Here is a 14012-nt window from a genome sequence, read left to right as displayed (position 1 = left end):
TTTATTAACTGATATAGGTATCGCATGTGGTCTTGTGCTACAATAGGTGATTGGCCACAGCTTGCTACTCCACTACTGAAGTTTTTGCTCCACATTTGACTACACAGCAGAGTTATCATTTGAAGGTGAATTAGGAAACCCACTAGCAAGCCTATGTCATTAATGGATGTAATGATAACATCATTTTTTTTCAGATCTGGGTTGGAATTTGCCCCTGACAAATAATAAAATGATGAGTGATGCAAGTGACATATTGGTTGCGACGTTGGAGCAGATGGATGGTATCATAGCAGGTGATCTGCATCCTGTGAAAGACAGAATCACAACATTTACTCTGCTCATTTGGCTTTTTCACTACAACTTTCATATTATCTTTTCACTTTATTTTCATTTTTTAGCCCTATGCCTTTTGCTTCCCTGTAATTTCATCTTTGTTCCTCTTCTCCATTTTCTACCAGCATTATTCTCAAACATTATTTTAAAATATCAAAAATTCCAGTTCCATCCTAGATTTCTAATCAAGGAAAAAGAATCTGCATCTCAGGTGATTCTGGCGTAGGTGGTCTGTGGACCATACTTTGAGGGACACTTCTCTACCCAGTGAACATGAATGTTGTGATCTGTTTTCTTGAATTCAAAATTCACTTTCCACCAATGACTCTCATGTGTGTTTTTTTTTTTTTAAGAGAGGAGGTCTTGCTCTGTTTCTCAAGCTGGAGTGCAGTGGCTATTTACAGGCATGATTGCCTGTGAATAACATGCATAGTGCAGCCTTGAAATGCTGTGCTCAAGCAATCTTCCCACCTCAAGTACCTGCGATTACAGGCACGTGCCACTGCACCCAACTTATTCACATTTATTTACCTTCCCAATTCTTTGCTAAGCTTCCAGTCCCTATCTCTAATTTCCAACCAGATATCTCTCTGGAAATGTCCTATAGGCACATCAGTATAATCATTTAACACATTGAGCTCATTATCTTTCATTGGAATTTACTCTAATAGTCTTTATCTGAGTTCATTTCATAACCCTTCATCCACAGTTTTTCTAAGCCAGAATTTCCAGTATTGGTCCGGAATGGACCAGCTCTAATATTTGTATTTTCTGATCTGCCACTTTCTTATTCATGATCTCCACGAGGCCAGCACACCTCACACCAAAGCCCACCCGGCTCTTCTTCTTTCTATACCCCATGATTGGCCTCCTTGTTAGGAACTGGACCATGGATATTTACCATCAACTACATGGTTTTAATTTTTACACCATGTAAATCTGACTTGGAGAGATTTATGTGATTGAATTTTCTTTTTTCTGTTTCTTTTGATTGTTCCTTACTGTGACTAGACTGGTTTACCACCTTCAGCTTTGGTGTTTTATATAACATAAATCCCATTGCTTTCTCTGTGATTTTGTTTAACTTAGGTTCTAAGGCCCTGGAATATTCCAGTGGGATTTTTGGTTGCCAGTCTCCCACCTCTCCATCCATGGGAAGTTTGTGAGCCCTGCACCTTGTGGAAGACCCGCGTGGATTATTAGAGATGATGGAAACAGATGAGAAAGAAGACTTGAGCTGCCAGTTCCCAGATTCAACAGTAGAAATGCTAATTGAATGGTTTCAAAGTCAAATGGTAGGTGTCTGCCTGTTACAAATTCTGTATTATGAATCTTTTGTTGCTTATTCCAAAATTTAGAACATAGAATAGCTGATTAGAACAAAAAAAAGTATAGGGCAACAGATGTGCTCTATTTTATTCCTTAAGATATCTTAATTTTCTTTCGACTCTAAGAATAACTTTTTAAAAAGTGCTATTAGTGTACATTTGGTAAATACCAACAACAGGTCACCTGATTCTGCCCATAAAAACAGACTGGCTTTTAGATTGTGCTTGAATGACCTACTGTGGCTTAAATCAAATAGTCCTTTAAGGGAAAGAATCTTGCACATAATTGATGATTTCTCAGTCATATTGGGTTATTCACTATAAAGGACTCAATAGCAATTGTAAATGGAAAGCATAATGAAAGACATTCAAAAGCCACAGGGGTTAAGTATTTGACCTGAAGTGCCATCTGGTGGTTTATTTCAATCATTTCAGTTCCAGTTCTTGAATTAAATTGGGGAATTGGGCCTTAACCCATTTATGTGTAGTGTTCCATTATTGGAACGCTAAGCTTGTGGGAGTTATTTATATCCTACTGCTCAATGTCATCGCCCAGTTCTGATTTTTCACAAAAAAATTAGCAACCTCCAGCATAAATGGGTTAATGGTGTTACTCACTAAACAACGAGGCCTCTTTCTAGGCATCCTTCTCAAAAATTGATGATGTGGTAGAGCTACCCTTTGTCTCGATACAGTGGTAAATACCATGCTTTTAATCTGTGATGGACACATAAAATCTAAATAGTGTCACAAAAACAGATTCAGTGGAGGACAGAGGAAAGGAGATATTTTGTGCTTAAAGGATATTCAATTTTCAGTAAGATGCACTAATATGCTTATGAGTTAACTGTGTTCATATAAAAACTAATGAGAATCGTATGAAAGAATCGTGATCTACTTTTGGATCTGTGGTAGACATGAAAACTGCTTGCTTTGGGAACCTTAAGAGTACATCCTACAGCTAAAACATTTTCATATGATGTGACACAAATATTAGAGCTCCCAGCCAGTCCTGTGCTGAATACTCTGTGTTCCCACCTGGTTTACCTCTGCGTTTCTGAGAGGGAATAGTACAATCTGTCCTTTAGTGGGGGTGCAGCTACACAAACTGGAGTTATTTTACTTGTTAAAACACATAATGCCTTACTATTATACTTTATATTTGCTCTACAGATTTCTCCTCCAGAGATTTAAGGGTCCAGGTTTGCTGATTTCTTTGGGGATTGCTTCATGCTCTGTACTTGGTGTTTCCTGACATATTCCTTAGTCTATTTCAATGTCCTATCTCACCCCTTCTTTACTCCATGTTCTTCTGACCATTTAGCATGCAGTGAAAAAGGAATTTACTATTGTTAGAAGAACGTATTTCTATCCCACACCCAGAGGCCACCAATGGCAATAGTAGCCTAAGCGTACCTGTAGTTCAGTTTTTGACATGTGTCTAAAACATGTCCATTAACATGTGCTTAATCTGTTCTGTGAAAGTATTTTCAGAAATGATAAAAAGTAATGATGGTTACATCTGAATATAAGTTAGATCATGACACTCACTCCTTTTTTCAGAAACTACCAATGGCATCACATCTTACTCAGAGTAAAAACCACAGTGCTTACTGTGGGCTGCAAGGCCTCGTAGGATTTGCTCCCCATGACTTTCTGACTTCATCTCTTGTCACACATCTCCTTATTCGCTCCACGCCAAGCACAGTGGCTTTTTCACTGATTCTTAAACATGCCAGGTACACTGGCCTCAGAGCCTTCGCACTGGCTTTTCCAGGCACTGGCCTTTCACTCTGCCTGGAAAGCTCTTTCCCTAGATATTTGCATGGCTAGCTCCCTCACATTCTTCTGGTATTTACTCAAAAGTTGTGATCTCAGTTAGGCCTTGTATCACCACCCTAACTAAAATTATACCCATTTATTCTTTGTCTTACATCTCCCTGCTTTATTTTGTTCTTAGCATTCACCACTTTCTTATGTGCAATGTATTTGTAATGTTTATATCATTTATTTTCTGTCTTTTCAACTGGAATGTAAGCATCATGAATCCAATTTTTGCCATTATTTTTAAAAATTTACTGTATCCCTGGTGCTTAGAAGAATGCCTGGCTCAGTAGTCATATTTGTAATGAATGATGCTCCATGAATGATAAAGTGGATTGCATGTTTGAATGAATGGAAGTTGTTTTAAATTTATTCCTTGGATGGGTAATGGCTTGTTGATCTGTGTTTTCAGTTGCTTTCTCTCTTACTATTTGACGTTTTAACTTTGAGAATCCACAAAATGACAAATATTTTACAGAACTAATGAAGATTCAGTTTTTATCCTAAAAGTAACAATAACAAAATAAACTAGATGTAGATCCAGACAGATAAGGGACTTTTGTTGCTGTTGCTAAATTTATTTATATCTATCTAACTTATCTATATGAATTCCTCACCTTGACCCCAACCTTCCAAATTAAGTGTGTTTTCTCAAGCACACAGAGAATGACAGGATGAAAGAAGAAAAACAGCAAAAGGCAAAAAGAGCAGGACTGGCTGTTTGGAACCATAAAAGCATAGGTGTGAAATTGAGTTGTCACCACACACCTACCACGATAGACTTTATTTTAGAACCAAAAAGGAACTTGGGAATCCAACAAGTAGAAGATTATATGCTTATAATTTAGTGATTTGCTGATAATATTAGATTTTTCCAATTTAATATTTCAGAAGTTGGGCTGTGTTTTATGATCTTAAAATGGGGATGTGTATACATTTTAGCTCAGATCCATCCTCCCTTCCTCTCTCCCTTCTTTCCTTTTTTTATTAATAAGATACTTAGAATAGTCAAATTTTAGAGACAGAAAATAGATTGGTAACTGCCAGGAGCTGAGGGGAGCAGGGAATGGGAAGATAATACTTATTGTGCATAGAATTTCAGTTTTGCAAGATGAAAAGAGTTATTTACATGGACGATGGTGATGGCTGCAAAACAATGTAAATGTGCTTACTACCACTGAACTATACACTTTAAAATGGTTAAGATGGTAAATTTTACATATATATTTTGCCACAATAAAAAATGAAAGTTGATGGCGTCTTAGAATTTAAGGAACACAGAATCCTAGCAAATTCCCCCTTCATACTGAACATGGGAAAACTGCCCAAATAAAAGAGATTATGATGTTTTAAAAAAGAAAGCAGTGAATGATAAGGCAGGATTATATCTACGCAGTTTCAAATGCAGGCTGTAGTGACAGCAGACCTGAATTTTAACATTGGCCCTAACTCTTCAAAGCTTGTATGACCTTGTGAAAATGTCTGAAGCTCTGTATCTTGGTTTTCTCATCTGTAAAATGGGGATGATTGTTACTGCCACTTAGGATTGTAAGGATCCTATGAACTAATGTATGCTGAGGGCTTATGAATACACCTGGAAAAAAGGCTAGTCAGAAAGGTAATACTGAAGAGTAGAGCGTAGAGAATAGAGGGAAAATGTTTAACAGCATCCCTTTGCAATGAGGGAAAGAGAATTAGGTCCAGTTACAAGGGGAATAAAGTTACAAACTACCCATACATAGTTCACTTCTTGTGACAAAAGAGTGCAAACGTTTCTCAGACTGAAGAGAAGCTTCAGGAATATTTTAGAAAAACTTAAATTCAAAAATTTTTGGAAATAATTATGTATCTGTTAATAATAACAGATATATAATTATGGTTCCATTCATGTTTAATGATGGCCAACTTGAGAGGCCCTGTACTTTAAGATGGATACTAACCTTTTCATTAGTGCAACTGGGCATTTGCAGTTCAAATTATCATTTTGCTTGGGCCAGGGAGATCCCCTGGTTTCTTCTAGGATGCAGGTTATTTCTTTACTACTAATTGCTCCTGCCTGTTTGTTTCATATGATCAGACACTGAATGTGATAAAATACCAACACTAGTAGCCTGTTGCAGTGAAGGGACATTAAATCTATAAGAATGAATTTATTAGTGTAGCTCTAGGCTTCTGGAAATGAACAAATTTCTTTTAAAATTCAGAAGTGTGTCTCCTGTGGTTAAAAAAAACTGTAGACTATGACATATTTGTTTAATTACTGAGGCTGAATTTTCTGTTTTGATTGTGAGATATTATAATGTGTGAACACAGATATTAAAAATGGAGAATTACTTGTTTTATGAAGCTCCAGATGTAAGAAGGCAAATGTAAAAATATGTCTAATTGTTTGAGTTAAGCAAGTAGTTATTTACTTTAGGTCTAACTTGATGAGTTGCCCTAGAACATTCTTATAATGTTTTTTTAACTGAGGATCATGACCTTGATCCATGTCAGCAGGGGATCAGGTAGTGAAATCCCGAAAGTGTCTATTTGGCAGTTTTAATTATGAGGCCATCTCAAAGTCAGCAGAAATTACAAGAATACAATTTTCAAAAAAGTGAGTGAAATACTAATGGTGAATACTAATGGTAGTAACACCAAAACAGGCATCATCACCTATGAGATAGATAGAGTGTAAACAGGGGAAATGAGATGTTCTGGACTGGCTTCTGACCTGTTAAATCATCATAATACACTTCTCTCTTATTTTTACATTAAAAGTGAGATAATATTAATCCCAAATGTATATTTTTAAAAGTTACCATAAAAATAAAAATACTCATAACTTAAAAGAGTTCAGCCATGGGACATGCTCTCTGCAGGGGTGCTGGCTGTTCTCCCTGCGTCCCCGACTCCCAGTCCCATGAAGCAGTCCCCGTCCTACCACCCTCCGATCCCTGCTGCTTTCTGACCAGCTTTGCTTTTCATCTGTGCCTTCAGGAAATATTTTCTCAGGCCTTGGCAAACCAGGTACATCTTAAGATTGTATCCAGTATGTGATCACAATTATCTTGAATTATGCGGTGCCTCACTGAGACATCCTAGCTAAAATTAAGGCAGTTTTCCCCTTAGGCTTCAAGTAAACTCCCATGGAAAGTGTTCACAGACACAGAAAAACAAATTGACCAAATCGGCAGAATTCTTAGTTTACAGAGGTAAAAGATGTGCTTTTCATGGAATCCTAGGCCACTGGTATTTGTTAGGATTGAATGAAAAGAGGTTTCCCTGTTCCTTTAGGAAAGTGAGTTAAGAAAGAAAAAGTGACAAGAACAATAGGGACTTTTTCTTGCTCTCATGTTATCCTTCCCAAAGTAGAAGAGAGATTCCTTCTCTAGATCTTTGTATCCTGTCACACATTGCTGGCTTTCAACAAATGTTGAATAAATGAGTGAATGAAGATATTGAGTGAATGAAGTTGCTGCTGTACTGGGATAGGAGCTGGGGCTTCGCTTCTAGGGACACTGGGACCTTCTTTTTTCTCTGTCCTCCCCAAATTCAGGGGACTTAGGTGTGTACCTATGACTAGGGTAATATTATAGTCTAAACATGTACTTCCCGCTTGCCCACTGTGAAGCTCATGCCCTCATTCCACCACACCCAGTGAGAGGACAGGGGAGCGGAGTACTGCCACTGCCTGGTTGCTTGATTTCCAGCATCACTGATGTCATGTTCTTTTACTCTTCAGACGGTAGTGGTGTAAGATGCCTTATTATGGTATTGAACTCAAATGCAATATGACTATCCTCTTCATGGCTGAAGGATTCAAGTCTTATCTCAATCTCTCCTCATAGTTTAGAGTCTAGTGGAGAGCAGGCATGCAGGAAATGTTTGCATGCGTGGCAGAGGTATAATTCTGAGTACAAAATGCTGTCATAGTAATTATTTATTTTGGTAGCTAGAGATAATGTTTACTTAAAGGAGATTTCGTGGACTGAGACTTACTTTTCCTTTCTTGATACTGAATGTTTAAAAACAGGATTATGAAATCAAGACTGTGCGATACTTTTAATAACTAGTTTTAAAAATAAGTATAATAATGACTGGCTGGAATGTGATGTGTGCATGTATTTGTGTATATGTAGTATTACTAATCCAGCTATGTTTTAACTTTTGTTGTCCTTAAAAAGAGGGCTGTTTTCTTTTCCCCATTTTAATTTAGGTACTTACCATTCTGAATTGGGAATCTTGCACTCAAAATTACCTTCTGTTTTATAAAATATATAAGCATGATTGTGGCAAATCACTGCTTGTATGTTGATTTTGGATTTAGACAGGACAACAGAGCTCAGGAAAGAACAAAGCGAAACAAAGGGGAAACAGGAAAGACAACTGTAGACCAATGCAAACCAACAGAACCCCGAAAATCAAAGGAAAACACAGCATGATGTTATAAGTAAAAGCAGCAGGTGAGACTCCTACCTTCCGTAAATTAATAACTATTGAAATGGAGTGGCGGGTACCTGGGGTTTCATTGTGCTAATTTCTCTACTTTAAATCTATTTGAAATTTTCTGTAATAAAAAACTTTTTAAACATACACAAAGGAAAGATGTTAACGTTTATTACATCTTTATGCTGATTGTAATACTTGATAATTAAAAGGAAGTTGATATAAAAATAAGCCTTTCCACTTAGATGGTGAAGGGAAAAGTAGATGGTATTCTGATGTTATGTGTAGCACCTGCCATGTAGAGTCAGGGAATTCATTTTCCAGGTGAGGTTCCTGGCTAGCTCTAAGATTCTGTAATTCTATGACAGATAAAGCTTTTTAGATGTGCTTCTCCCTATCATGCCAGGAAAACCTGGCAGAGGCCATAAGTTCCTTAATTAAATCAAAGTACCAATGTTATAGTTGAGTTAGATCTCCCTCCCTGATTCTGCATACACACTATTGGTTGGATACTGTACTGTTGAAATCCCCACGTTGATTCCAATTTCGACTTAGCTGAATTGAATGTGGTCAATAAAAGGTTGCACCATGAGCTAAAGTAGATAGGTAAAGTGACTTTGGCTGCTCTTCCATGCTTTGAAAGTCAGATTGACTCAACAAGAGTTTATACTTAAATACATTTTAAATTACATGCTCAGGATTTTATAAGCACCATGGAAGAATCAAAAGAAACGTAAGACAGTTTTGCACTGAGAAACTTAGGCTGAGTGACCAACTCACATAAAATTATTAGTCATCTACCTGAGGCAGAATATGATGAAACACTAAAGAGCACAGTTTAAGACAAGACCCAGAAGGTCAGCCCGTAGATGGGGAAAGGAGAATGGCACCATGTAAAGAGGAGGAGGTAGAAATGGGTTATGAAAGACGGATTGATCTGAGAGGGAGGAGTGGGAGGTGAGTGGAGTGTTGGGTACAAAACCTTGGGATAGTTGTTGTAAAGGAAAATGGAAGAAAGCTCATTAAAAGGAAGAAATGGAAAATGTTAAATAGAAGTGGTGATTACAGGTCCCAGCAAAACAGGAAATCAAGGTTCCAAAGTAAAAGTGGAATGATGAGCTTTCAGGAAGGAGTTAAGAATCAGTTCTCCCAAGCCTGCAGGACGAAAGAAAGGAAAGAAATAAGAGGTAATATATATTATACTATTACGCACTGAGGAAGAAAGTGTCTAAGGGAGCTCACACGAGATGGCCTTAACTATTGTCCATTACAAAGGCTCTGAGATCAGGCGGTCGGTTAGCTCAGTTGGTTAGAGCGTGGTGCTGACAAAGGCTCTGAGATCACCTCCTAAACATAGTGGGAAGAGAGAGTACAGGAGGAAAAAGGAGCCAGTCTAGATAGAGGTCAACCATGGCGTGCATACCAGATTATAGAGGACACATAAATAAAGACCCACTGAGAAGCAAGAAGGGCAGATCAAAACCAAACCTGCAGTCATCTTGTATTCAACTAGTGTTTATTGAACACCTATCGTCATTCTTCCATTCAACAGACATTTAGTTATCACCCACTGTATGTCACATGCCAAGGCAAATCTACTTGCAAAGAATGCAGAGTCTATTAGAAGAGAGAGACATATATGCAGTCAAGTCTAACCTTAGTGCTTTCAGAGTAATGCCTGCTGTAATGAAGGTTCATGTAGATACTGTCACTGGCATATAGCAAACAGTGAATTCAAGGAAGACTTCACAGACCAAGCCCTGATAGAGGTGGACCTTAAGGAATGGGGAAAGAAGAAGAAAGGGTGGGAAAAGATGGTCCGTGCAGAAGGAATAAAAGTAGTGTGTGAAAGAGCATGCCATATATGGGGAGGTTTTGAGTGACCTGGTAGGTAGAACGTGGGAGTTGAAGGAAGAATAGAGACAATAGGGTATTTACCTAATGGATCTTACTGCCAACATTCTTAATGCAAAGGAAACAAAATTGGCAGAAATATAAACACATGCGGACAGAACAGTCTTTACCTACTTAAGTTAACACAAGGATATAACATTGATCACTCTTAAATTCTGCTATATGTTCCTATAGTGACTTTTAATATACTAAACTACTCTTGAGCATTATGAGTGCTTGTAAATATCAATACAGTATTGAGAAAAATAAATATGCTAATTTTGAGCCAATTTTCAGTATCTGTTTCTATTTGGGGCTAATTTTGGAGAACTGGTTTTGGAACACCTCACTTCCATATCATACAAAGTAGCTTGGGAGGAAACACTGCTCTCCTCTTGCTATAATTTCCTCCAACCAGAAGAAAGATCAGTTTTGTTTTGTTTTGTTTTGTTTTTCTTAAGACAAGTTCTTGCTTTGTTGCCCAGCCTGGAGTGCAGTGGCGCAAACATGGCTTACTGTAGCCTCCACCTCCTGGGCTCAAGTGATCCTCCTCCCTCAGTCTCCAGAGTAACTAGGACCACAGGCGCACACCACGATGCTTGGCGGTTTTTAATTTTTTTGTTTGTTTGTTTGTTTTAGATGGATTCTCACTCTGTCGCCCAGGCTGGAGTGAAGTGGCGCGATCTCGGGTCACTGCACATGTTTGGCTGTTTTTTATTTATTTATTTATTTATTTATTTATTTATTTATTTATTTATTTATTTTAGTGACAGGGTCTCACCATGTTGCCTATGCTGGTCCCGAACTTCTGGGCTCAAGCAATCCTCAGCCTCCCAAAGTACTGGAATTACAGGCGTGCACCACCATGCTTGGCCAATTTTGCTTTTTGTCCTCACTGAACAGCAGTTTTTTTTTTTTCCTACTTACTGAAATGTGTCTGTTTCTAAAATATTATTACTTGTATGGGATTTTAAAAACAGATGCCTGTTTTTTTCTGGTTCTAAATTTGAAGGTATTATTTTCTTTTTCAATTGAACCCTGGGTGGCCCTATCTAACACTTTTGGATTTCAACTGGCTTTTATTTCTATTGTATTTGAATGAAGAATCAGGAAATTCTATTGGGATTACATATTTTATGGTTATGTTGAGATTATGAGAGATACCACCTACACTACTGCATATATTTCAAAATGATGTTTTTAGGTTTTCTGTTCTTTGTGAGCCTCTTCATGTGTCTCTTTCATGACTTGCATATGAGACAGCTGAGGAAGAAACAATCAGTCTATACTTCCTTTGGCATTTATACCATGCATAAATATGCCCAAATATGATTTTTTTTTAAAAAAAGGGTGTGGGGCATGAGGGAGGGGAAGAAATAGTAAGCATCAATATATACAGAGCACTGATCCAGATGCTGGGGAGATTACAAAACAATTTATAGGCTCTGCCCTGGAATAGAAGGTAACATTATATGAACAAGCAAACTCATAAGAAGTTAATAAGATCAGGACAGAAAGTGTTAAAATGCAGATAAGTGAGGCTAGTCTGCACTACCAGGGGAAGTCACTGTGGTCTGAGTGTTTAAGCTTTTGGAGGAAGAGAGACAGACCTCAACAGCTCGGGTTGCCCCCTACACACTCACAAAGCTTTGCCTGCCCCTGGGTGTGTGTCTGCTCTCAGTGAAGAATACCAGTAGCCACTGTTCCTTGTGGGTCATTATTTTCTGCTTGTTAATAAATGTTTAGTTTGGCAAAAACATGCTTATATGCTTAACATGCCTGTCTTACTTCTTTTGTGGTAAATGAACCAAATTGCATTCTTGTATTTTCTGTTTGACAGTGACAGCTGTGCAGATTCAATTCAGGCCCCTTGGACTAAGGACACTTGTGATTTTCATTTATCTACAATATATCATTCTTAGAGAAGATCAGCCTTACCCATATTATTTCCTTTTTCAGACAAATGGACACCTACCTGGGAACGGAGATGTGTATCAAGAAAGGCTGTCACTTTTAGAAAATGTTAAAGAATCCCTCCTTCTTCAGGCAAGTGATTTTTAAATATTATTCTTTCCTTGCTGCATACAAAGAGAGTTTTAAATTGGGGTGGCAAATTCAGATTGCTTGCAACCTGACTGCTAATAGAAACCAGTTCTATTAGCAACCAGACTGCTAATAGAAATAAGCATGGTAAGCCATCTGTAACCAATAGGGAGTAGTAAGGACTGGGGCAAAATGATGATTTGTACACCCAGTTTAGAAGGAGCTGCCATTAATCAACCTCAGCTCTTCTGGGACCAGTCTGAATACAGATGCAATGTCATCTGATCTCACGTGCCATCTGATCTGATCTATTTTTTTTTTTTTTTGGAGGCAGGGTCTTCTTACATTGCCCAGGCTAGTCTTGAACTCCTAGGCTCAAGCAATCTTCCTACCTCAGTCGCCTAAGTAACTGGGATTACAGGCGTGTAGCACTACACTTGGCTGGATCTGACTTTAAAATATACTTTAATATATATCAGAAATGTAGACATATGAATATAGCATAAAATCTGCATATATGTAAGTTTATATTTCTAAATCTGAAATCTGAGTAAATATATTTAATTTTTCAATTTTAAAAATGATACCCTGTGTGAGACAAAACAAAACAGTGGCTAGAACCCTCCTTGTGGGCTAAATTTGAGTTTGCTTCTTCATGATGTTTTAAATGCTTCACAAACATTTTTCTTTGGTATATTGAGCAAAATGAATTGAAGCATATTTACTGGGTGATGATTATGGAGGAAAAACTCAAAGATCTGCTATAAGCACTAGAATTGAAAGACTAGCCCAAGAGCTCCTCATGCACCTTTGAGTATATTGAGTTGTTCCCTGGCTTTGAACGCATCTGTGATCAGTTTAAAGTCATAAATATAAAGTCATCTTCAAAAAGCTCATGGAACTTGAATTCCTTGAGTTCTTTTCCTTATTCTTCTTGAAGTATCGAATTTGAATAGCTCTTGGTAATTTCTATTTGAAACATTAACTTCATTTCCTCTCTTCTAATACTATCTCCACCCTGCCCGCAAAAAAGATGTGCACACTCTCTCTCATAAATGGTTGAAATGGCTTTAACCAAAAAGTATTGTACATTACTAGTCTACACAAATTTTCTCCAAAATTGTATAGGACTCCCTAAATCAAAAAGCAACATATAAATAGGAATGGGAGGGACCACTGTCTTCTTGGTACTTCTCAGATTTTTTTTTCTTTACAATCGTATGAGTGGTAGGATTATTCCTTTTTTTGTTCCATTTAGAGAAATAATGTATGCAGTTGGACCCAAATTCTTTTTCACTCATTGCAGTATTTTATTCTAAATACAGCTAAGCATGTTAACAGACCAGGTGGAGGATGAGGGAGAGAAGATTAGAGATTTGGAGTTTTGTCTTGAAGAGCACAGAGAGAAGGTGAATGCCACAGAAGAAATGCTGCAGCAGGTATGTGCAGATGCCATATCCAAGATGGGATTTCCCTGCTGAACTATTTGAGATGCTGCATTTCTATGTTGTGTTTGCTCTGATGCAGCAGTAAGTTTCTTGATTCACTTAGACCAGCACATTAAAAAAAAAAAATTGAGAGTAGCAGAGTCTCAGAACACATGCACACAGTATAAAGTGTTTATGTAATTAGAATCTGGAACAAAATGTCAATAGGATTGTGGCTTATTTTTATTTTCTTTCTTTGCATTCAGATGGTTTCCTAACTCTCGCCTATAAGCATATGTTTTGTGATTAAGAAAAAAAGATAATAGTAAAAAATCTAAGAATCTGATTTAAAAATGGGCGAGAGATTTGAATAGACATTTCTCAAAAGAAGACATAGAAATGGCAAATAGACATATGAAAAGGTGCTCAACATCATTGATCATCAGAGAAATGCAAATCAAAACTATAATGAGATACTATCTCACCCCAGCTAAAATGGCTTTTATCCAAAAGACAGGCAGTAACAAATGCTGGCAAGGATGTGGAGAAAAGGGAACCCTTGTACACTGTTGGTGGGAATGTAAATTCATACAACTGCTTTGGAGAACAGTTTGGAGGTTCCTCAAAAAACTGAAAATAGAGCTACCATATGATCCAGCAATGCCACTGCTGGATATATACCTAAAGGAAAGGAAATCAGTATATCAAAGAAATATCTGTGCTCTCGTGTTTA

At 37.5% G+C, this 14012-nt stretch overlaps 1 pseudogene; it reads left to right on the top strand.

Moving 5' to 3' along the window:
• The first annotated feature begins 200 nt into the window (after positions 1-200).
• On the top strand, positions 201-13446 carry LOC134807579 (liprin-beta-1-like; annotated as a pseudogene).
• Positions 13447-14012: the final 566 nt, after the last annotated feature.

The sequence above is a fragment of the Pan troglodytes genome, chromosome 10 (assembly GCF_028858775.2).
Source record: "Pan troglodytes isolate AG18354 chromosome 10, NHGRI_mPanTro3-v2.0_pri, whole genome shotgun sequence".
In the NCBI taxonomy this organism is placed as follows: domain Eukaryota; kingdom Metazoa; phylum Chordata; class Mammalia; order Primates; family Hominidae; genus Pan; species Pan troglodytes.
The sequence above is the reverse complement of the archived record's forward strand: the minus strand, read 5'-3'. Positions and strand labels throughout refer to the sequence as shown.